The sequence below is a fragment of the Mustela lutreola genome, chromosome 2 (genome assembly GCF_030435805.1).
Source record: "Mustela lutreola isolate mMusLut2 chromosome 2, mMusLut2.pri, whole genome shotgun sequence".
In the NCBI taxonomy this organism is placed as follows: Eukaryota; Metazoa; Chordata; class Mammalia; order Carnivora; family Mustelidae; genus Mustela; species Mustela lutreola.
Window position 1 is genome coordinate 29,311,314 of NC_081291.1, and position 25,900 is coordinate 29,337,213.

The 25,900-nt window shown below is 39.0% G+C and overlaps 1 protein-coding gene across 10 annotated transcripts in view; it reads right to left on the minus strand.

Moving 5' to 3' along the window:
- FHIT (fragile histidine triad diadenosine triphosphatase) overlaps nt 1-25,900 on the minus strand; it is a 1,430,768-nt gene that overhangs the window by 1,134,696 nt on the left and 270,172 nt on the right. Inside the window, exon 1 of one of the 10 annotated variants that reach the window (XM_059161368.1) lies at nt 4,875-5,003. The exons of the other annotated variants lie outside the window; for them this stretch is intronic. The gene's annotated coding sequence lies outside the window, so the exon portion shown is untranslated. Of the gene's footprint in view, nt 1-4,874; nt 5,004-25,900 lie in introns of those variants that run through there. 10 annotated transcript variants of the gene reach the window in all.

The window sequence follows — 25,900 nt, forward strand, 5'->3', positions numbered from 1 at the left end:
GATTAGTTCTATTTCCTGTGCTGGAAAATAAAATCAGTAATAACTGGGCACCAATAAGGAGGGAATGTTAATTTTTATAAAGACAGTGTTCAAAAATAGTATCTTCAGCTAATAGTATTATTTTTAAAATAGAGACTATAGGAAAAATCAAAGGATCAATATTTATATCCAGTAGGCTAGTCAAAGAAAAAGGAACAGAAGTACAAGTGCTTTGAGATTCAGATTGTGTGAATACCATTATTAAGTGGTCCACAGCTTAGATGGTAGCCACAGAAGGCCCTGACGGAGGAGAGATTACATCGTTAGTCAATTAATCAGTTTTCTCTCGTGATAGCACACCAGGGTGCCCTCTTTAACTCAACAACCAGCTCACCAGCAATATCTAAAAGAGAGGAAAGTCATAGAATGAAAGAAGTAGACATGAAAAGCTGTAGAGAAAAGAGGCTGAAACAGACAAAGGTAGCTGTGCTATGAAAGAAAGTGAGAAGTGGAAAGGGAAATGTCAGGAATCAAAGGTTAAAAGAGAAAAGATCAGGATTTTTAAAAAGAGATACAGAAGTATCTTAGGAAAGAAATGGGATCAGTGAGGAGATAAAAATCATGACCAGAGCTGAAGCTAAAAGCACAAGGCAAGATATGGTGAGTGCTGTGAAATGTGTAAAGCCTGACGATTCACAGACCTGTACCCCTGTGGCAAATAATACATTATATGTTAATAAAAATAATTAATAATTAAAAAAAAAAGACAAGGCAAGAGGCAAAGAAGCAGTAAGAGAGCAAAGCCACTCACTTCATCGCTCGCTCATTTATTCATTCAGTGAACACCTATAAGGCAGAAGGTACTCTTCTGATTTGAGTGTCTGAGGGACACAAAGATCAAAATCAGCAGGGTCCCTTGCCCTCAAAGAGCCCAGATGCTCATTGTGGCACATTCCTATTTTTCAAAAGTAATTCTAATGATTGCTGCCACACCTTAGTTAATTGTAATAGTTAATTTTATGTGTCAACTTGCCTGGGACACAGGGTGCCCAGATTAGAACACTATTACGGGGTATCTGTAAGTGTGTTTCTAAATGAGATCAGCATTTGAGTCCGTGAACTCAGTAAAGCAGACCGCCCTCCCCAATGTGGATGGGCATCCTCCAATCCCTTGATGGCCTGAATAGAACAAAAAAGAGAGAATTCTGTACTCTCCCTGACTGTTGAGTTGGGACATCAGTCTTCTCTTGCCTTCTACTTTGACCTACATCATCAGTCCTCCAGTGCTTAGAACTACACTACTGGCTCTCCTGGGTCTATGGGTTGCAGACGGCTGGTTATGCAACTTCTCAGACCTCCTGAGCACATGAACCAAGTCCTTTATATACATATACATATACATATACATATACATATACATATACATACACACACACACACACACACACACACACACACACACATCTCTCCTATTGTATTTGTTTCTCCAGAGAACCCATCTAATACACAAATATTCTCACACTCAACATATACTTCCAAAAATTATGGCAATTACATCACCTATGAAAGAGAGTACTTTTTAATGGCAGCTGTCGTACTGAATGAGTAAATTTGTTTTAGAAAGGAGACATGTTTATATTTCTGATACATGGATAGTATACAAAACAGAATCTTTAACTGGTGCTCCATATGGATATTTTCAACTTTGAATATAGCACACTTCATATTGGCCCCTTGTTTTGTTTTTGTTTGTTTGTTCATTTGGGTTTTTTCATCATCTTATTCCAGAGAGGTAAACATTAACAAAGGACAAGGTAAGCTAAAGAAAGAAGAAAGATGAGGAGTTTAGGGACCAGATTTTCATTTGGTTAGCGATGTCCCACAGGACTTTGATTGAAAAAAGCAGTAATGATGAATGGAATGAGTATCTGTCATATAGTATCTGAGAGTGAATTCTTGTAAAGGAAGATACAACAAGGAAGAAGCTCCCAACCAGATATCCTTACCTAGTACATCACATATAAAGGTACCTAACTGTTATATGATTTGGGAAAATATAGAAATTGCCTTTCCAGTATGCCTCTGTGTATGATCTCAACTCTTATTAAGGTCGACAGACTCCCTGAAAAGAGCTGAATTCAAGTTTGAATGGGTGTTCCATACATCCAATTTAGAACACCCTCTTTCACACTATTGCTTTCATCCAACACGTTTTTTTTTTTTTTAATTTCTCCACAGCACTGAGGACTTACTCATTCTCTACTGAGAGTTCCATTTCAATTCTCCTCTGTCTGCTCGTCCATAGGATTGCTAAGGAATCAATTCCCAATACTTAAAACCCCACCATCAGTGCTTTGACACCCATAGTCTTCCCCGAACATATTACAATTAGACATCTAAGATTCTTAGAAATCTGCAAGAAAAGCATCTTTGGAAAAGTTTCATTTAAGCAAGACTGCCTTCTTGGGATTTCTTGTTGAAGAAGGTAATCTAAAAAGTGATCGACATTAGTAGAGGGTATGCCACATTTTTTTATTAGAAACATGCAAACCAATAAAGGTCTAGAGATTTTCTTCCATAGGGTCCCCTAGATGCATGACTCAAGAAAACAAGGAAAATGAAACTTGGCTCTTATTAAGGACTTTTCAAAAGCTACTTATAACTACAAATGTTAGAAAAAGTTAGATATTTATCACAAAAGAAACAAAATATTACATGTCCAAAAGATCAGGAAAGCAATCAAAATGGACACGTTGTCTATAAATGATCCATTTAAAATGACAAAGGAAATCGCCATGTTACCAGAGAGTAACCAGTTCTTACTCTGAAGAACAGCAGGCAGTGGGAGAAAAATGAATTCCGTGATTTTGAAAAAAGTCACTATTCTGAGGTGGAGGTGATTCAAGTCCTAATCAAGTCCTGCCGCCACTCCCAACCCCTTGCACCCTCACCCAAAGGAACAATAAAATCTATACTAACCCCTTCAAAAAGTTTGCAGCCAAATGATCTTGCCCTAAGGAGCTACACACAGATACACATATAGACACCCACCCCTCAATCATCTCCACATCTGCCTCCACCTCTACCATCATCAACCATGTTGGAGAACAACCATGTTGGTAGTAAAGGAATTAGAGAACTAAGTAAAGCCTCCTGGCTAGATGTCCTAATAGCTTCATTTAAACCCACAAGTGGGGTCCTTGTAGGTTACTGGCTCTGGCACCAAGAGTACTGACATTTCCAGCCCTGTTTGATTCTTTAACAGTCAAGAGAATATACAGGAGTTTCAACCGACAAGTACAGAGACATCTGGCAGTCTAATTTCAAGGTAGGTTTTCGATCAGTCTTTTGTGGTTTTTAAAAGAAGTATTTTATGCTATTCTGATGGAAATCTCCAACAATAGTAGCTTCTGTCCGATAGATGCCCTAGAGAGTGAAACAATGAGTCTAAAGCAAAGGGAGAGGCACAAAATTATTTTGTTGCGATAGGCAACACACAGTGAAAACAAGAGACTGCTGAAGTTTAAAAGGATAATCTATATTTATTCTGGTAAAGACTTTCCCCACGTCAGCACTTTAAATACCACTGTAAAATGCTGACAATAATTATGTGAATGTTGCTATAAAAAATTAAATCTCTCAACTAATGGATTTCAAAGGCACTTCCGCTCCTGCCTTAAATACACACACACACACACACACACACACACACACACACACACACACTGACGCGCGCACATACACATTTCATCTTCTCTGTCAGGATTTCCCAAAATCAACTATGCTACAAGAAGGGCTCTATACTCTACTACTACTGCTCCAAAGGTTGTGAGCCACAGTGCCTTGAACCAGAGGCCTCAAACTTGGGCGCACTGGGTTTCCCAATGGGAGGTGTGGGGCGGGGTGCACAGGCATTAGGAGCTCTCACAGATCAGGTCATCCTTGTCACTCACTGAATGACAGGACTACCGACGGAACCTCGCTAAAGTCTGGCTTCTCCATCTGTGTACTGGTTATAGTCCCATTTGTTACAGGGATTCAATGAGGAAATGTATGTAAATCACTTAGGAGAGCCTGGCTCACAAGGAAGCGTTCAGTAGGTAAAGCGGATGCTATTATTAATGATTGTCACAGAGGAAGCATCTTAGTTAAACAGAGGCCAGTCCTAGAGGCATGAAGTGACTCAGGAGGAGAGTAGATATGAAGAAAACACAAGTAGCCAGTACCTTGATCAAAACTGACTGTGTATGGTTGGAACTGGAATGTCCATTGTTAAGATGACAGACCCAGCAGAGGATTTGGAATTTGGACAGAAAGGCAAATAAGACCTTCCTGGCTGCGGTAAGCAACTTGTTAATCTTCAGATGGATAGTTTTCCCTGCTTTGCCCTTTGCTACTCCCAATGTGGCCCACACACCAGAACACTGGCATCATCTGGGAAATTATTACAAATGGAGAATCACAGGCCCCACCCTTGACCTGCTGAATTATAATTTTAACAAGATCCTTAGGAGTTTAACAAGACTTGTAAGCACATCAGAGTTAGAAAAGCACCACTGTTTACCACATAATTCATTGTATAGCTAATCCCTTATGAGGTGTGTTACTGTGATCTTTGCTGCGTAATAAACCACTCCCAAACTTAGTGACTTAAAACATTAAGAACAGGGGCGCCTGGGTGGCTCAGTGGATTAAGCCGTTGCCTTCGGCTCAGGCCATGATCTCAGGGTCCTGGGATCGAGCCCCGCATCGGGCTCTCTGCTCAGCAGGGAGCCTGCTTCCCCCTCTGTCTCTACCTGCCTCTCTGCCTACTTGTGATCTCTCTCTCTGTCAAATAAAATAAATAAAAATCTTAAAAAAAAAAAAAATTAAGAACAACCATGTATTTGCCCTACCTCTTCAATGTGGGCAGGGCTCAGTAGAGTGGCTCCTCTCTGTTCCAACACTCATGAGGCAGCAAGAGGGACTTCCTCTCTTTATGGGAGACAAGGCAGGCAGACACAGGAACAGAACGATTTGCTGGCAACAGTCTCTCATACTGGGTACCTCAGGTAGACACAGTAAAGTGTCTGTTACTTTTTCATTTCCTTCCTTGCCCTGTTCTCCTGATTTGTGGAACATCCACTTTGTTTCAATTACACAACTATATGCAAGTCCCCTTTGGGAGCATAAGGAATTTTTAGGCATATCTCCCCCGAAGGAACTTGTAATAAAATGGGTGAAACAAGGCTCAGATATCTCGAAGCTTTAGTAACAATAAAATACTGTAATAATAAAATATTTAAGTAGCAGTGCAAGATAATAATAGAAATGCTGTCCTAAGACAATGAACCATTCATTTAATTAATTTTGCATGCAGAAACCACTCTAAATGTTCAGAAAAAAGAATGGAAGTAGAGGAGCAGGTCCACAGAAGAAGGAGGGAGGTGTAGCCCGAACAAGATTTGCACGGGAAGAATAAGATGGATTTCAAAAAGGAAGGCCCAGTGAAATATACTTGGAGGATAACATAACCAGGGAGCCAAGGGAACAGGGTTATAGGGATGCAGGGGCTGTGATGAGTGTCTCTGCGTGTTCTTTGGTGATGATTATAAATTCAATGTTCCTGAAAGAATTTCCTGCCTCATAACCTCTACCTTTACTTCTCCCCTTAGATATGTTCATAAGCCATTTGTGGAATCCCCACCAGCAATATAACCCTGTATTAATAATGAAGGGTTTTTACTAACCTTATAAACTTTACTATACCTTGGGGCAGGGGGGTGAGGAGGAAAAACAAACAGAAATATAGGCATCGTCAAATGGCAACTTTTAAACTTCACTGTTCATTGTATGGGAACTAGCACTTTTGGTATTGTTAAGCAGCAACTTGTAAATTTCACTCTCTCTTAGAAAATAAAAATGGAATGAAAGGTGCTGCTTAGAAGAGACATATAAATTTCAATCTCCAATGCAGGAAAATAAGCTCTGATTACACTACATAGTTCATACACCTCAATGTGCCAAACACTTGTTTTATTATGCATTCATGTATAATGAGTTAGTTTTCCAGCAACAGAGAATGAAATTTATAAGTTGTTATTTAACTTTTCTAGGAATGTTTTTTCTTCCTTCTCTTGTTTCCTCCTCCTTCCCCCCCAAAACACAACATGAGCAATGGGGTTGCTGAACAGTACCACCCATTCATTCCCTCTATAACCATGATTATAACAACTTAACACATTGTTTTCAGGGCTTTGGATGCCACATATAACAGCAGAGTATGACACAATTTAGGACCACACATTTCAAACAAGTGCTCTTTAATGTGTTGGGGCGTAGAGAGGGCTTTTAAAAAGTTGATAGTAAGCATTATTACTACTTTCTAACTTCTATTTGTGGTTGAAAAGGACCAGGCTTAGGACACCAGGGACTCCCTAGCATTTTCATAAATGGACCCAACAGAAATTCAGAGCCCGTGGATCTGAACCATTTTGCAATTTAGTCAAACATGTTTCTGAATAGTTATCCCGGACAGGAAGGATGGGAACACTGGAAGAAAGTGGTTGTGCTGTATTCTGTAGAGTCATGGCAAGAAATAAAGAAAGAAGGGGAGTCACCACCTCAATACTAAAAGTGTCAGTGCAATGATATCCTAATAAAAGGTGTTCTATTAGAAGTTATAAAAATCCCATACCAAGAAACACTCTCAAAACAGCAGTCAGGTGCAAGGCAGCCCAGAATCAACCAAAGACATCTTTATGTCAGGGAATAAAAAGATAACAATATACCATCTCTATGATTTTCTTAATTTATAATTTTGAATAGATTATATAAACATGATGCAAAAATTGAAACAATACCAAAAGTACAGTGAAAAGTAAGTCTTTTCATCCATGCTGTTAAAAATATTTTGTAGTCTTCAACATATACATATATACAGATATTTTAAAAATTTCAATGACAACAAATAATAGCATAGTCTAGCCCTTTTTCCACTTAACGATATCATAGAGATGGTTCTATATAGATACTTTCTTTGTAATGGCTTCACTGTGTTACAAAGTATAGATATTCCATAATTTATTTACCTAATCCCCTATAACTTAGACATTTGAGTCATTTTGAATCATGTTATTAAACAAAATGCCATGATGGATATTTTTGCACACAGATTTTTGTTCACCTGCATGACCATATTTCAAAGATAAAGTACTAGGAATGAAACAGCTAGGTCAAAGGGTTGTGTGCATTTTATTTCGATAGTTATGGCCAAATAGCATCCCAAAGACAATGCACCTATTTATACTTCCATACCTGATACCCATATATCATGCATTGAAGGAATTCTGAAATAACCAAAAGCTCATTATCATTTTTCTGTCAAATGATTCTTTCCCTCGAACTGGGGGGTGGGGGTAAGTACCATCTATTTTTAATTATAAGTGTAGGTAGATTATAATTACTATTGTCCAAGACTCAAGGCCAGTTCATTACCCACTGCACCATTCTGTCCTCACAGTGCTATAATTCTAACTGGTCAGATAGATCTTTAATTTGCAGACCTCCTCAGAATACAGATTATCTGCATTCTGCAGACATCTGCAAAAAGCCATCCGCAAGTGCATATTTCATGGCTGAATATTTTTACATAACATCAGCTGGAGCCCATCGTGCCAGTGTTCTCGCCAAGTGTCACAACCTGCTCTATTATATCAATAGGCAGCTTCAATTAGTCATTTTCTCCCCATGGTGACGACAGCTGTAATAGCATGCAGTGGTCTGATGAAGTTTGTAATACAAAGTAGAGATTGGGGTACTAAAAGAGGATACAAAATTAGAATCGCATTAAAATAAATTCCACCACCCAAGTAGTCATTTGGGGAAATGACAACATTTCTGAAACAGGATTCAAGAATGAATACAAAAATGCAATTACTTTTGAAAAAGATGGATAAATAAATTCACCATGGGAACACATTCCTGCCCCAGATAGAACTCAGGCTTTTATTGACTAATTAGTCATTAAGTGTCATCTCAAAAACAACTATAAATAAAAGAATATTTGGTAAATAGAAAAAAAACCCTAAGCCTTAAATAAAATTGTAAGATGAAAATAAATGCCATCAGAGAATGTTCCTGTGAAAGCATGATACAGTAGTAAATAAATTAGAAGGCCTGACAGGGTTCGCACTACCCTCAGAATTTATTCCTAACCTTGCTGCTTTCCTCTCATCCACTAGGGTCGCAGAGCTCCAAGCCATGCTCACCTCCCCTGACATGCAGCCACAGCCCCCTAATTGCCTGCAAGCCTCTCCTCTTGTCTCCTGCAGCTTCTTCTATCCATAGCAGCTGAAATGATTTTTTAAAAATATAAATCAGATCACGTCATTTCCTTCCTTTCAGCCCTCCAGTGGTTTCCTTCTCCCAAATCTAAAATCTTTACCATGGCTAAAAAGACCCTAAGCAGTCTAGTCCTGCTACACCTCCAAGGACATGACCCAACGCTACCTCCTCATCCCCACTGGCCTCCACCAAGCAAAACCTCAATGCAGAGCCTCAGCAAAATCCAGCTTTGGGGCGGGGTGGGGTGCGTGTTTCCCCAGATACCCACAAGCATTGCTCCTTCCTTTATACTTGTCCTCAATGTCACCTCATTAGAGAGGGATTCTTTGATCACTTAATCTATAAAACAACCCCAAGCTCTCTCAATGCAGGCTTATTGACTTTGCTCATACCACTTACTCTACTTTACATATGAGGAAGTTATATGTGTGTCGATTTATTATTTATATCCCCTTCTAAAATGAAGTTTCTATGAAGGCAAGAAGGGAAAATACAAATTGTGCATCCCAACCAGACACAAAATCATGCTATGATTGTGAATTATACTTACAGTGGAAGAAATATCCTCTAACATACTTTGGATCAAATTCATTCAACTCACCAAACACTTAATGAGCTTTTAGTTATGTATGGGGTTGCTATATTATGTGTATAATACTCATTACATTGTGTCTATGTATGTGTAGATACAACATAACATAATACATATCTGTAACACTTAGTTATATAGGGGGTTCCAGAAACATAGGTCCCAGGATCTATTCCTGGATATAGAAACTTACACAGAGTTAAGGGGACACTTTGTATGCAAAATACAACTATTGAAACAATAATGTCAAGAAGTTCGAGGAGAGATTTGTATAGGCTAAGATGGTGAAGGAATGTTTCAAAAAGAAAGACGGAGAGGATCTGGAAAAGGAAACCAGAAGGATGAGCACACAGGATGGGCAAAAACAGATTAAACCAGTGGTCCCCCAACTTTAGGGTAGAAAATCCTTGTGCTACGTGGTCCACTGACAAGGCAGAGCAAAAACTAATAAAGTTATATCCCCTTCAATCCTCTTTTAGTTTTTCAAATTCATTCAGTGAGAAAGTATTAATTAGTGTTAATATGTCAAGACACCTTTACAAGACTTGCTAATCTGAATTACATCTCTTTATTTTTGTTATATTTTTCTTTAAAGATTTACTTTCCTATTTGTGGTGAGGTGATCTATTTTCTACTTAGGGAAAATATATGAGTTTCTTTATCTATAAGCTTATTTAAGTAAATGAAGTGAGTTATTTTAAAGCCAGCCATTAAGTCGACTACAGATCTCGTAGCTGGGACACCACCTGCCCAGATCCAACAGAGCCCATCTTCAAAGGAAGCAAAAGGGGCTCAGCAGAGAAGAATGGGAAGGTAAACCCTTGTCAAAATGCAAGACGCTTCATGGCAGGCTAAGGATTTTGAAAAATATTATGTAGGCCTGTAGTTTCCCAGCTTGCTATAAAGCCAAATTCCTTTGAAACATCCTTTGTATGAGAGTGTGGCATGTCCCTTACTTTCAAGACAGCATGAAATATAACAATCTTCAATTCCATTATACAAACTTAAGGACGAAGTTAAAAAAAAAAAAGGAAATACAATTTCATAGTGCATGTGAATAAAGGAGGCCCCCATTTATACATAGGAGAACCTACTAGGCACAATGCTGAGTAGAAAGTGGATGCAAAATGATAAATGGAAGATACCCAGCACACAAACAAAACTATTTTTCAAATGTCTGCTGGGGATTTATTTACGGCTATCTAATTACTAACACTATGTTGGGCTTTGTGCTGTACAGGGTGTAGATGGGCTAGACTTAAGCCTCAACTTGCCATTCGCTAGCTGTGTGAGTTTCTTATATCACTGAACATAGTGTTCTCAATAAAATGGGGGATAATAGCGGTAATCACCATAAAGCTGGGCTGAGACGCAAATGAGTAAATGTATTAAAGCTCTTAGCATCATGTTTGCCTACAACAATTGTGTGTCTATGCAGAAGGGTGGGAGAGGCACATGTTGACCAAGAACATGTTCAAGAGAAACTTTGGAAGAAAAGCTTAAAATTGCTGAGATTCGCCATTTAAATTGCATTAACTTAATACTTCATGACTTGGCCAAAAAAAAAAAAAAATACCCATGTTATTCTATTTTATTGATACAATATCGCAAAGACATATAAAGAAGGAAAATTATCTGGACTAGTAGAGGCAGATGGTATTGGTGTGTTGGAGATGGTGGTGGTCGAGGCAGGTATTGTGCTTGCAATAAAAGGGAATTGGCAGTAGAGGCCATCTCGAGAAGGTGATATTTTAGATGAGACCAACCTGAAGCCTCACAGGAATTAGTTAAGGAAAGAGGTACATGAAGGTCCTCCTCCCCAAGGAAACCCAAACTGTCACGGCTCTGGGGGAGAGAAAACATCACAGGTTCAATGAACCTTCAATGAACCATAGGATCAAGATGAGAATGAGAAAAGGGGACTTGGGGAGGACTACTGCTGAAGAGGTAGAACTTTCAGTCATGTTTAAAGAGCTTAAATTATGAGGCACCTGGGTGGCTCAGTGGGTTAAGCCTCTGCACTTAGCCCAGGTCATGATCTCGGAGTCCTGGGATTGAGCCCTGCATCAGGCTCTCTGCTCGGCAGGGAGCCTGCTTCCCCTTCTCTCTCTGCTTGCCTCTCTGCCTACTTGTGATCTCTCTCTCTCTCTCTGTCAAATAAATAAATAAATTCTTTTAAAAAATAATAACGAACTTAAATTATATTTTCCTGAGGGTAAAGAGAAGCCCATAAATGATGTTAAGCAGAGAAAAGGTGATCCCATGATCAGACTGTCATAATTAGAAAACCATTGCTAAAGAGAATGGGGAACCATTGAAGAGTTTTGAGTTACCATAAAAACGATTTATAAAATGTCGCACATAATTTTTTCTTGAGTTAACTGTATACATGTAGAGTCATTCAATAACTCATTAAGGTGTTTGCCTAGTACCTACTATAAACGAGAAACTGTGCTTGCATAAGGATAGGAGAAGAAAACTTAATCAAAATAAGCAGGGCTAAGACTTGAAAGGCGAAGGACATTGCTGAGAGGTGGGTAAAATTCCAAAGTTGGGAATCAGCGGAGCACATGTGAGAAAACACATTCCAGGATGATTAAAACATGTAATCCCCGGAGAGCATGAAACCATTCATGCAACAAGAATTTACTGAGCACCTCTTATGTGCTAGCTTTGTGCAGGCACTGGTGATACATTGATGAAGGAGAAAACACTTAAAATAAGAAAGACAACAGTAACTTTTGTCATTGCAGATAACAGGAGTCTGATTATTAAGAGTCTGAGAGTCAGAAAAACAGAAGTAAAGAGCAGTGCCTTAATTTAAGGAGGCCTGAAGAGGCAATGAAATATTTTTAATTAAAACTTCTCTGCTGAGAATAGACAGTCTCTAAAAGCTTGTGTAAACCATCAATGAGTTACATGCAAATATATTAGTGATGCTATAGCTTTTAAAATGACATTATACCTTCTAAAATGTCAAATAATTTGGAATGTCAAATACCACCCCTGCAAAAAAATTCCAATCATGCGTTGTCTGGTCAATCCCAAATCAAATCAAACTACTTAAAGGTGAAATGCTCATTCCTTACACTGTAGAAGAAATGCCTCAGTTGTAGTCAGATCTGCCCTTGTCTTGGTAGAACCTTGGTGCTGATGTTGACCCAGCAAGTCAGCGAAGGTCCATTTGGGGCAACTCAAGAAAGGGAGAAAACATGGTCCCTGTCCAATGCTAACCTTTCCAACTCAGCCCCTGGTCATGCTAAGACATCACAGTGTAATAACGGTAATTTAATAATGTAGTCAGCCGGGCTCAGCCCACATGAGAAAGCCCAGGAAAATAAATGAGGCTTGCAAGCCAAATAGAGAGAAACTTCTCTGGGCAGTGCCTGCAGCAGGGAGATACCTGGTAATGAAGTACCTGCTGTCTCCACTCATTATACAGGAGGTAAACCTTAAAAGAGAGCCTGGAAAGGTAAAGGTCTCAACATGGAAATAAATAAATAAGCTCACCGGCCATGGCGAGATCTCTGAAAATGACTCGGAAAGACTGCCCAGAGATTTTTCTGTGGGGATGTGGCAAAGTTTCATCAGATGTCAAGGGAGGTAATTATGTGCTTGGGCACATTTGCCGGATAAATTGGCCTCCTTACCTTCATTTGCCCATGTGGGCACCAGAGACAGAAACTGTGTTTAAACGCTGCTGTGTTCTCTCTGGCTTTTACTATAAAAAAAGAAGTAAAAATGTGTCCTGGGTGCTTGGCAAATCAGTCAGGTGTTAGATGGGGACCCATTATCTTTGACCTTCACAATTTTGCCTCTTCTGACACACAGCAAATCCTCAGAAACTCTTTCAGGTAAAGATATAAATGATTTCTGGGAAGTGCTCACTTTCAGGAGGAAGCTCTTGTTTTGGTAACATAAAGTTGAAGTGATTTCTTTATTTTTAATTTCAATTAGTCTGTTACTTGCCCAATTTTTTAAAAATTCACCTAAAATGGGATGCTTGGGTGGTGCAGTTGGTTAAGCATCTGACTCCCAGTTTTGGCTCAGGTCAGCTCCACATGCCACACTGAGTCTCTTCTCCTGGAGTCACCTGGGTGGCTCAGTGGGTTAAGTCGCTGCCTTGGGCTCAGGTCATGATTCCAGAGTCCTGGGATCAAGTCCCGCATTGGCCTCTCTGCTCAGCAGGGAGCCTGCTTCTCCCCCTCCCCCTCTCCCTCTCTCTCTGCCTGCCTCTCTGCCTACTTGTAATCTCTGTCTGTCAAATAAATAAATAAAATCTTAAAAAAAAAAAAAGATTCTCTTCTTCCTCAGCCCCTCCCCCCTGCATGTGCACGCATTTTCTCTCTCTTTCTCCCAAATAAATAAAAATCTTTAAAATAATTTACCTTAAATGATAGAAGTTTTGTTTACTATGTTAGTCCCATGTAAAGCTAACATCCATCCCCCTCCTTTATCTGCCTTTCTTCTCCAATTACTAAGACACTGGAACATTTCTCCATCTTAGCTTCTGTACAGAAAAATTCTGACAGGTAGCTCTGGCATTCTCTATCACTTCTGAAACCAGTAATGAAATGTCAGAGGAGGAACAGTTAATTAAAACTGTGGAATCCACTATGCATCCTCTCAGAGTCAATAAAAGTGCAATTAAAAATACCTTTCAACACATGATATAACTAGTGTAAGTCACATTTTTTAATAACATTTGGCTTTTAAAAATCAAAAATCATTAATATGAACCAAATGCTCAGTAAACACTGCTTCATTGGCTATGAAACACCTTTAGCTCAACGAGTGCAGCAGATTTGATACTGAGTGCCATTAAGAAGGTGTTGTCTAGTCATAAACCAAAGAATGTGTCTATAATCTGCAGGTAATTTGTGGGAATAAAAAATGTACCTGAGTCTCCCACACAGGCTTACCTAAGCTGTGGTAGGTAGGGGTGTCTGGGTGCCCCAGTCAGTTCAGTGTCCGACTCTTGGTTTCAGCTCAGGTCATGATCACATGGGTCATGGGATCGAGACTCACATCAGGCTCTTCGTTCAGCAGGGAGTCTGCTTGAAGACTCTTTTCCTCTGCCCCTCCCCCGACTCTCTCTCTCTCTCTCTCTTTGAAATAAATAAATAAATCTTTCAAAAATATTTATTTCACATTCTCAGGTTACTTCATAAGAGCGAATTGGCATAGAACAGCAGTTGAGAGTTCAACTCTGAGCTCAAGCACTCTGTGCTCCAACCCTGCCTCTGCCACTTACTAAACAGGAGGCTGCAATCACTTGGCTTCATTTCTTTGAATCTCTCTTTCCTTATCTGCAGAATGAAGAAAATGCTCTTCACTCACAGGGCTGCTGTGAGGTTTAAATGAGATAATATGCATAAAGCATATCAAATAGTGACGAGGACCTTGTAAAGGTTGCATACATATATAAGCTGTTCTTACTTGACATCTTATTCATTTAAAAATTATATTCCTTAGGGGTGCCTGAGTGGCTCAGTGGGTTAAGCCTCTGCCTTTGGCTCAGGTCATGATCCCAGAGTCCTGGGATCGAGCCCCGCATCGGGCTCTCTGCTCAGGGATCCTGCTTCCTCCTCTCGCTCTCTCTGCCTGCCTCTCTGCCTACTTGTGATCTCTGTCTGTCAAATAAATAAATAAAATCTTTAAAAAAAAATTACATTCCTTAAAAGGGCCTGGTGACTTAAGAAATTCATACACTTGAAGTATATTCATTTATTTTGCCCTACCTCACTATTCATTTTTGTTTTGTTTTGTTTTATATAAAAAATTAGGGAGATGATATTTCGGGGTCCCTTAGTTCCGAATGCTGCCTCTCATTTTTAGTATAGATCTCTGTTAAGCAAAGGGGAATGAGGGGGTAAAAATTAGCTCAGAAGCTGCCAGCTTCCTTTGCTTGTAAACTTAACTCCGTATGACTCAAACTGCATTCCCCTAAAGCACTTGTGAAAGCCCCCGATTTATAGAAGTATTTACGTTGGGGCTTGGGGTTTGTTTTTTCAGGTTTATCTCTGGGAGTCGCTGGCTAGAGCTAACAGTCCAGCAATTTTATTAAACTCTGTTCAATTTCAGCATTTTTTAAAGAGTCTATAGAAACCACACTGGCAGTGGCTATTTAAACTTCCCAGTGGATGCCAAAAATAATAAAAGGACACTTAAATGACCATTTTTGAGCAGAGCCAACAGCATGTGGCCTAATTATCCAACTACATGAAAAATCCTACAGATTTTTAGCAGAGTGTAAGGGTTTGATATGCACCATTCAGCACACAAACGGTCACCTCACTGGGGTGTGCAGAACTTTTCAAGTCTAAATAGAAGGTCCAGGTCTATCGGGGTAAGTTTCTCCTCTGTTTTCCCTTCTGATTAACTCATAAGAAATGCTAAAGAAACAGACAGTAACAAGTTGATATAGCTAAGCCACTGATGAGTACAAGTAAAGAAGTATCATGTGCTAAGGGCTCTCCTTCATTTGTTTCCATTAAAATCTTCTGAGGTAGGGATTAGTATGCACAGAGGAGGAAATCAAAGCTCAGAAAGGGTAAATGCCTTATGCCAGAGAGCAGGATCAGAGCTGGTGTCCTGGCTTTTCTCCATTTACCTCTTGGGATCCTTAGTCTGCTCTATTGGTGGTTTCCCTCCTACAACCCTCTGCGGACTCAGATCCCAAGCCCACTAGCTTCCGTTGGGTTAAGCAATGGCAGGCAGCTTTCCCTAATTATTCCTATCTCAGAATCATCTCCCTTTTATTTTGTTCTCCTCATCATTGTGTAAATATTATCATATACTTGTTTGTGAATTTATTCAACAATAGTTATTGGGAGTCTACCATATGCTAGGAACTCTGTTTAGATGCTGGGAATATTGTAGTAAGGAAGACTCACATGGTCCCATGCCCTACTTATTTTCTCTTCTTTTCTTTTCCAACTTAGATATTAAATATAAGGGATTTCCAGGTGCAGCTGGTTAACCATCAAACTCTTGGTTTCAGCTTAGGTCGTGATCTCAAGGTTGTGAGATCGAGCCCTACCTCGGGCTCTGCACAGAGTCTGAGATTTTCTCCATCTCCCCCTCGTGCTCCTGCTGTTCCTCTCCCTCTCTCTCAAATAAATAAATAAAAATTTAAAAATATATAAGGGATTTCTGAGAATCAGATACCATGACTTCTATAAATCTTTTGGACAGTGCTGGACACACTATGGATACTCAATAGTTGATGGATAAAAGAACAATTGATGGATAAAGGAAAGTCATCTGAAGTACCTACAGGACCAGCATAGAAGGTAGCAAGCCTAAGACTCATTAATTTGCTGAGCAAACCCATAACAATGCTGCTCATTAAAGTAAGAATTAAGAACAATAATATGATTTCACTTACATATGGAATCTAACAAACAAATAAACATAAACAGACCCAAAAATAAAGAGAACAAATCAGTAGTTGCCAGATTACAGGGGTCAGGAGGATGGGCAGAATAGGTGAAGGGGAGTGGGAGACCAGTTATGGAATGAAGGAGTTACAGGGATGAAAGGTATTGCACAGAGAATATAGTCAATGGCATTGCCACAGCACGTATGGTGGCAGCTGGTCGTTGTACTTGGTGTGAGCAGAGCATAACCTATAGACTTCTTGAATCACTGTGCTGTATGGCTAAAGCTAATGTATCATTGTATGTCGACTATACTTGAACAAATAGAATTTAAAAATTAAAAATAAAATTTTTTATGAATTAAAAACATTTTTTTAAGAATGAAAAGAATGATGATATCTGATGTTAAAAAAGGTGAAGTAAAATGAGCATTCTCATAAACCGCCGAAATAAGTATGAATCACTGCCACCTCTCTATGTGGCAATTTGCTAAAACACCACAAGCAAGCCTGTGACTCAAGTAACTAGCTTCCAGAAACAAATCTTAGGAGCATACTTAACTACAAAGCCAAATATATAGTAAGAAGTACATTCAAGAGTAATTAGAAAAAATGTTAATGGTAATAACCTGAGTGTTCAACCATAGGGGATTAATCAATTAAGGTACACCATATAATGAAATACTACAGATTATTAAAAATCATGCCCTATCATATAGTTCAGGACATGAACATATTCACAATCTATTATGAACCGAGAAAGGAAGATACAAATATGTAGAATATCTGGTTTTTATATTTGCAAAGAAATTTATATATGCAAAGAAAAAACTCTAAAATATTGCTGTCCCAAAGAAATATACTAAAGGCACGTTTTTAATTTTAAAATATGTAGTAGTCACATTTAAAAAAGTAAAGGGAGGGTTGCCTAAGTGGCTCAGTCGGCTAAGCGTCTACCTTCAGCTCAGGTCATGATCTCAGGGTCCTGAGATCGAGTCGTTCACTGGGCTCCCTGCTCACTGGGCAATCTGCTTCTCCCTCTCCCTCTGCCCCTGCTTGTGCTCTTTCTCTCTTTATCAAATAAATAAATAAATCTTTTTTTAATTAAAAAATAAAAATAAACAAGTAAAGAGATCTAGGTGAAATTCATTTAACGGTATTTTCTATAACCCAACATACCAAAATAATAATAATTTTTTTTCTATACTAAGCCTTCAAACTCTGCTGTGTAGTTTATGCTTGGCACATGTCAATTCAGTCTTGACACATTTTAAATGTTCACAAGCCACATGAGGCTAGTGGTGACCATACTGAACAGTTCAGGTAAGCCTTAAAAAAGCATGCTTGAAGAAAAAGAATTTGGATGAATTTGTTTTCTCCTCTCCCCCCTTTTCTACAATCATCATTTATAATTTTACTATTGGCATATACTATTTCTATAATATGAAAAACGAAGTTTTTTTTAATATTAGGAACAGAGAGTTTTTTTCTGTCTCTAGAATGCTTTTTGGCTCATCCTCTCTGCCGTTCGAGGACTACACACTTCCCAGAACTACAAGACTGCTCTCTCTTCTTTCCCTCCCTTTACACACACTTGAAAAAGCTGTCTCACTTCAGTCCTCCAGCACTCGAGTAGGGATCAAATGGTGCTGCTGTTCAGAGTGTCTGCTAAGCCGGGCCCTGCTTTCCACCCGGAATCTGTTAGGACCCCAGGCACGGTGTTAGCAGCTCCCTCGGGTGTGTGGAAGGGCACGGAACGGGACCAGAAACTGCTTAATTTGAGGTTAATTAAATAGTGATGACAAGCCTTAATCTCCAACTCGTCGTCAGATTGTAAACACTGATCGCAGCTGCAGCAATATGCAATAACCCTATTGAGAGAAATCTTGACCAGAATGAAATGAGTACATTGGTTACCCATGAAGCGGAGAGGCAAGATCGAAGAAAGCTATGCCCTTGTAAAACCAGGAGAAACAGAGACCCAGAAGGAGAGAAATTAAAGGCAGAATATATTGAATCTGATTCCTGCACAGCCCAGTTTAAAAAAAAAATCTCTGGAGGTTGAAAGAAAAGATGGAGAAGTTGACCCATCAGCTGTGTAGGAGGGAGACACTGAAATAGCTCCACCTCTACTGACCACCGATGGGATGTCCGCGGGGGCATCTGGAATAGGTGGCTGTTTCCCTGGAAGTGAGCTACAGCAGTTTGCCAGAGGTGAGGGAGCAGGGTGAAGGTCAAGATGTGCTGGGAATTTACTATGGTTTAGGTGTTTCACAGGTAATTGATTGGCAATTCTCATAATGATTTTATAAAGTGAGTATTCTTATTTCTGCATTTTAAAGAAAACACTAAATCTCAAAGAAGTACCGTACTTTGTCTCAGGCCATGAAAAACAAGGACAGAGCCCAGATCTATCTGAACACGACTAACTCCCTAACATCAGTTCAAAAACCTGGGGCTGCCCTGAAAAGTGGGGCAATATCAAGGAAGTGATCAAGGTGAACAGACAGGTTCATGAGAAAGATGGACAAAAAAGAGCCACAATTCCCCTAAGAGGATCCAAGTAGGAAGCGGGAGGGCCTGGTAAACAACAACAACAAACCAAAGGAAAACAAAAACAAAAAAAAACCCTGCAAGCTGAGTGAAGGTTTTTAAACCAGTGCTCTAAATGCACCCCTGAAAATGCCCTTCCTGGCCTCACTGGACTGGAGAACATTTCCACAAGCCTCAGGGCCCAGAATCAGCATGCAGCTGTGACGTCTTCTGCAAAGTTCCTGGTGAGAGACTTAGTTTTTCTGTTAACAAAGCAGAATGCATTGGGGGTGAAGGACCGGACACTATGTCCTGTGGAAAGAAAGTTAAAGGAAATGAGAGTCTTAATTTGAGGATGAGAAAAACTGGAGAAGGGAAAGAACCATGACAGTTGTTGTCAAATAATTAAGGGACTAATAGGGAAGGTTTTAACCCATGCATTCTTCCCTAAAACTTTTTGGGACAAAACAGGCACTTATTCACATGTTACATTCCCTAGCATTGAGATTGTGCTGGAGAGATACCAGTGATCGACAACAGACACAATCTTGTTTTCAGAGTACGTACTTCTAACAGGGGTCACACACCCATAATAGAACAAATCACACAAAAAACATGAAAAATGGCGGTAAGTATTCCAAATAGAAGGTAAAGGAGACAGGATGGTTTTATCCAAAATAGGAAACTGGAACCAATAGAGTTTATAAGGAAATAAGCTTTATTTCATTATCTGGAAGAATTTCCAAACAATCTGCACAGCGCAGAAATGGCCCCATAAATGAATATACTTCCTTTCTGGGTATCGGACCTGCCTAGGCTGAGGGCAGGAAAACACAAGGGTGCAGCCCGGGGATGACTTCTCAAGTCTCATTCAGCTCTAAGAAACTGGGACTCCAGCAAAATATTTTCTCAGAAGGCAGCTGGAATTTCTAGGAGACTCAGGAAATGTGTGCAGAGAAGAATCACTTTCTGGGTGTGCAGAGAAGAATCACTTTCTGGGTATGCAGAGGAGTCATGAGAAACAGAGTTTCCGAAACTGCTGGGTAGCCCTCTGCACTTCCCTTCATAGCACTGATGCATTTCTGTTCTACTCACTGCCTGGAAGCTTCATGTGGACAGGGGCAATGAGCTCGCTCATTACTGAATCCCCAGTGCATAGCTCATAGCACATAGTAAATATTTGTTAAAGGAACAAATGTAGACAGTACTAAAATGTACTGGCGCAAACATACCTCACTTATAAAAACTTTGTTCTAGTGTTACAGACTTCATAAATGAACTTTCTTGAATAACTAATGAACATGAAAGTCAATCAATCACTTGCCTCCTGATTAATTGCTAGGGTCTCCTGTCCAAGTGGCCACTTAGTTCCATTAAAAATTAATAATTTTCCACAGAATAAATATACACTATACATAGACCATCAAGAGTTCCATGTTAATAAGCAATTAAGTAATGCAGAAAGACTAAGAATCTATTAACTAAGAGAGAACTCCATGAACTTGCCCTCTAAGTCATCATTCATTTATTACCCACTTCTCTTCTAAATTTTAAAATTATTTAGCCAGGGAAAAAGTAGGCTTGCAAACAGAATAAATAAGGTTAATAGAGTGACATATTTTTGTTAACATTTGCAGGCCAACAAAACATGTTTTTGTTAAAGATCTGAGATATGTTATTCCTTCTAAACACATTAGGAAAGATCAATACAAAACTGAAGGACTATACGTAAAATGTTAAGGGTCTATCACTGAAAAATTATGAACTGTGCTACAGAACTTAGCCAGGTCAGAGCTAAGTTAAATTATTGATCTTCATTCATTTTTTTCCCTTTCTGTGTGACTATCTATTGATTCTTTTTTTATAACATACATTACTGCCTATAGAGCAAATGAATCATCTTATTCTAGTCCCAGCATGTCTGCTGACTGACAGTTTTCTAAAATAAATTGTCGTGTTGATAGCGTTCAGACTTAAAAATTAAGCTACGCTCACACAAACATCTAAATATTCAACGTAAATTTTAAAAGCACTTGTGGCATGAACTCAAAGAGAGAGGGCAATTTTCATTTTTTTCAGTACAAAGAATGCAAAGAAAAAATGAAATGTTAGTTTTCTTGACATCATTTCACTACTTGATGGTACTTGATACATTTCATTGATGAGGCTAAAATGTATTCACTTGACTTTTAAACAATGACTTCACTGTATTGCTAAGCAAGGTGATGCAATCAACACTTCACAAATTAAAGTCTTTAACTTTTCAGACCTAAATCTTCCTCGAGATATATAACCTCAAATTCTATAAGCAGTTTCACTGATAGCTTCGGGGATTTCTTTAAATCAAAGAACTCTCATCCCCAATCAGCTTCCGAAGTGACAGAAGAATGTGTTTTGAATTAGGATTTTCTCTCACCCGTTGAAAAGGGAAAATGGGTAAATATTTTGTAAGAAATGTAAATTCCACAGACCCCGTTAAATCATGAAAAAGGAATCTGACAGAAGAGTTCTTAGTAGAAATGATCTTGAATTTGGGGCTGTATTTAGCCAGCAGCTTTTGCCTACTGGGAAAATATTTTCTCTTTAATGAAGTAGTGTCAGACGCAGAGGCCTCTTCATTTTCTCTAATGGAGACACGATCATTCTGACTTGTGCTCCAAATGAGGTAGAAATTATCCCTAATGTGTAGTTCGAACATTTGTATCAAAATATCGTGAAATGCTATTCCAGAGTCTGATAAGAAAAATCATGGGAGCTCACAAAATGTCTGCCTCCCTCAGGTGGAGAAACGGGCCACTGCCTTTCCTCACGCTGATTGTCACTGCTAGAAGCTCCTGCCATTAGGGGCATGTCCCACAGTCTCACACAAATGCCAATCCCTGTCGATGGACAAGGGATTCTGGCCTCACAGCAGGCCTGAGGGACTCTGCTTCTCCACAGGCCTGCTCCAAAGCCGAGCGCTCTTTGCACTCGAAATCAATGTCATCCCCCAAAAACTCCAGGAGAAAGTAAAATACCAGCAGTAGAAATGTCTCCTGTGCACAGTCTCTCCCCCGCTGTGCTTCCATCAGGTGACAAGAAGCAATATGGAAAACCGAGCAAGCCAGACCTGAAGAGAGAAAAACCACAGAAGCACAGAACTTGGGAGTGGCAAAATTTCAACTAGAAAAAGGCTCGAGCATTCTATGTGTGAAAATACAGAATGTCACCTGCAGGAGGCCCCAACTGAAGGTCATCAGTCATATCTGAGGAAGGTCCTTCACCTGGTTTTGGCACTGTGAGCCTTGCTGTTTTTGGCACATGGTACAGAGTTCCTGTCTCAGGAGGTGGACTCCATGAAACAAGCACCCAAGACCAATGCATGAGCCCAGAACGTCAGAGCGGGAGTCTACAATCTGCAGTCTATCTGCCACACAGAGGTCGTAATGACCAGTACATTCCCTTCCTGAAATGTCCTCCGTGCCATGCCAAATCCCAACCAGACAGCGATCTGATGTGTAAGGAATTTCATCAAGAGGAGTTCATTTGATGAATTGAATGTTAAACCGCACCAAGGAGGATGAAGTCACCAATGGGAGAAAACCTGCTTGTGCTGGCTGCAGCTCCCCACATCCGTTGCCATAACAGGGACATCCTGGCCAAGAGAACAACAACGTTCCTAGTTCCTCACAGGAAATGCATCCTCTTCCTCCTTCTGCTTTTCCATGGTCCAACCCAACATACAGGCCTCCGTTACATCAAAGCCGGAGCACACACAGAGTTCTATCTGGTTGCTTTCCTTTTAATTAACCAGGGCTCATAAATAGCTTTCCATGCCATGAAGTAAAACCATGATGGATATTCTTGTACACACTTCTTTGCCAAACCCTCTGATTATTTCCCAGGGAACATTCTCAGATATAGAATTGCTGGGTCAAAGGATAAGCACACACTCATTTATTTATATAGTGCCTAAGGCTGGTTTCACCCAATAACAGCAGAGTTGAATAACAACAGAACAGAGACCAAGAAAGTCCACAATATTTAGTCTCTGGTCCTTTTCAGATAAAGTTTGCCAACCACTGACCAAGAGTCTATGATTAGCTAGAGACAGAACATTCACAACAGGACACCATCCACAATAGGACACAGATACCCCCACACCATGACTATAAGTAGATCTCTTCTATTTCAATTATTTTCTACTTTTTTGCATTCTTTAAGCAGTCCAAGATTCTATGGGATATAACTTCAGTTATCATTACAACAGTATGAAAGAATACTATCACAGAGAAATGTAGCTCCATTATTTTTAACTACAGAAATTATTATAACCTAGGATATAAATGAGAACTAAATCAAACAAAATGAGGTAAGTTACAAAAATTCCTTTCTTGCATAATAATCTATAACAAACATTGTTCTTAAATTTTGATATAATAATTGATTATTAAATTAAAAACTAAAAGAGATTTCATGTCTTGGGCTTTTGATTTATAATAGCTAAAAATTTCAGACTAGATTCTCTTTACCCATGAGCAAGACTCAGAAACTCGGCTAAGGAAAAAAACACACTTAACTTTTTATTGAAAAAGAATCACACATACAATGCCTGAAATTTATAAATTCCTTGTTAATTAGATTTTAATCTACGTAATTATGCCATATGCTAGAAAACCATCCAAATACAAACTCTCTGAGACGGTTTTACTGCCATTACTTTAACAGCCATTTAAAAGATTTTCTATGGGATAAAGATTGGGTGATTTATCATGGTTTTATGCTCCTTTAATCTGCTCCATCTTCCCATTGTAAAATAAATATTGGTTTTAAAATAAATGGTTCTGCCCAGGTTTTGATGAGAAAAATTGCCCTGTAAATCACATGCTCACATGTGCCAAACTCAAAGTCCAATGTTAACTAGTCCATTCCAACGAAAATAAGTCAATTTTATAGAAGAAAACCTAAGGAAGACAATTACTTAAGTATATTATCAATACTGCAAAGTAACTAATTTGAGATATGAGCTTCCCCACCCTTTGTTTTTCAATTCTTAAAATAACCACTGGTTGATGCCAAACAGATCCTTCAACTGGACTTCTGAAAGGTGTATTTTTTTAAAATTTTATTTATTTATTTGACAGAGAGAGATTACAAGTAGGCAGAGAGAGAGAGAAGGAAGCAGAGCCCGATGCAGGACTCGATCCCAGGACCCTGAGATCATGACCTGAGGCGAAGGCAGCGGCTTAACCCACTGAGCCACTCAGGTGCCCTGAAAGGTGTATTTTTTATAATAGATTTGTTATATTCTCTCTAATTCCAATATACAAGTTACATAACTGAACATAAATATGAGCAAATCTGAGGGTTATTTGAGAACATCATTATCAATCACTTTTTTCATACTCAGGGGGTCAAATCAACTCAACAGTCACTTCCTTAGGATATTTCACAGAGCCCTAGGAAACTGACAATAAATGCATTTTCCTACAGTAAGCGCAACAGCTAACGCACTCTGGAAGATATGAATGGTTTCAAGTAGAGCTTTGCAAACTATCTGTGACATGATACTAGTGGACTATATCTTTCATTTCCAATTTGTTGTGGGCAGATGATACATCCATAAAAAGCAACTAAAAGATGCACTCGGTTACTATGACAAAGTCAAATCACTACAAAAATTTCCAAACCAGTCCTGTCCAAAAGGTATATGATGCTGGCCACTTGTATAATTTTTGAATTTTCAAGGAGCCACATTAAAAAATGTAAAAAGAAACAGGTAGGTTAATTTTAAGTAAATTTTCATGTAACCCAGTATATCCACAATCATATCATTTTAACATTATATTACATAATTATTATAACATTAAGATGGTATATTAACATTATAAAAATATTACTGAGGGATTTTGCATTTTTAAAAAATATTCTCTTCAGAATCTGGTGTATATTTTACACTTGGAGCACGTCTCAGTTCACACTGGCCACATTTCAAGTACTCAACAAGCATGTGAGGCTAGTGACTACCATGGTGGACGGTGCAGTTCTAAATCCTTACTCTTGACTTTGGCACCTCCCTGTTCCCATATTGAGTAGTACTGTCTAAACTATTGCTCCCTTCAGAATGGCATTTCTAAGTTTCACTTCTTGCCTAATGTTTTATATTTAAGGGATCCATTGCAGATAAGGCCAACACTTACATAAAAAAATTAGCAAACACATGACTGTGGCTAACTTCATACTTCCTTTCAGGAAGACAATTACCAATAACAAGGGATGGCTGTAGAAGGTCCTCTGTTCTCCCTTCTCAAGCAGCAATCACTATTCTGAATGAAGTTGGTTTATTTCCTTCCTGTCTTTGTTTTTATACTTTCCGTACAGATTATATTCTTAAGCATTTACATAAATCTATTAACAAGTGAAAATGTGTTTGTGTTTTATAGGGATGTGTGAATTTAATGCATTTGTCTCATACAAACACTTACCATATTCCAATAGCAATTGCCAAAATGGAATCTCACACCTTTCCACCCTCCCACTCTGTGATCAATGTCTTCGGACTCTGTACCACTTTCTCACCTGGATCATTCCTGCTCATAATTTAGGTCACAGCTTCAATGATACTTTTCCAGGAAACCTTTGCTAATCTGCCCTTTACCCTAATAAGATTAGGTTCTCCAGTTAAACACTCTTACCTTTCCTATTGCACTTACCCCAACTGTGAACATCTATTTTTGTATCGATTTGTTTAATGTCTACCTCCCTCATGAAAATAGAAGCTAGCAGCAGCACAATTCCAAGTAGATAATAAGTGTTCATAAATATTTGTATGAATGAATGATTTTTTATTCCAGGAAGCCAGACTCAAACCCAATTCAGGGAGGAGTGTCCAAGTGGTCTAAGGCGCCAGACTCAAGTTAGACATCATGTTTCTCATGTCTCTTGTTGGGATAGAAGCTTAGAATGTATATTATCACCTGTGTACTGGGTATCCTTATTTATTAGAACACATGTTTTCAAATATAATACCATCACATTATTCACAGTATATTCCTTTGACCTTGCAATACAGTCTACTGTCTCTATACTTAGGACTCCCTTTGCATTTCTAATAT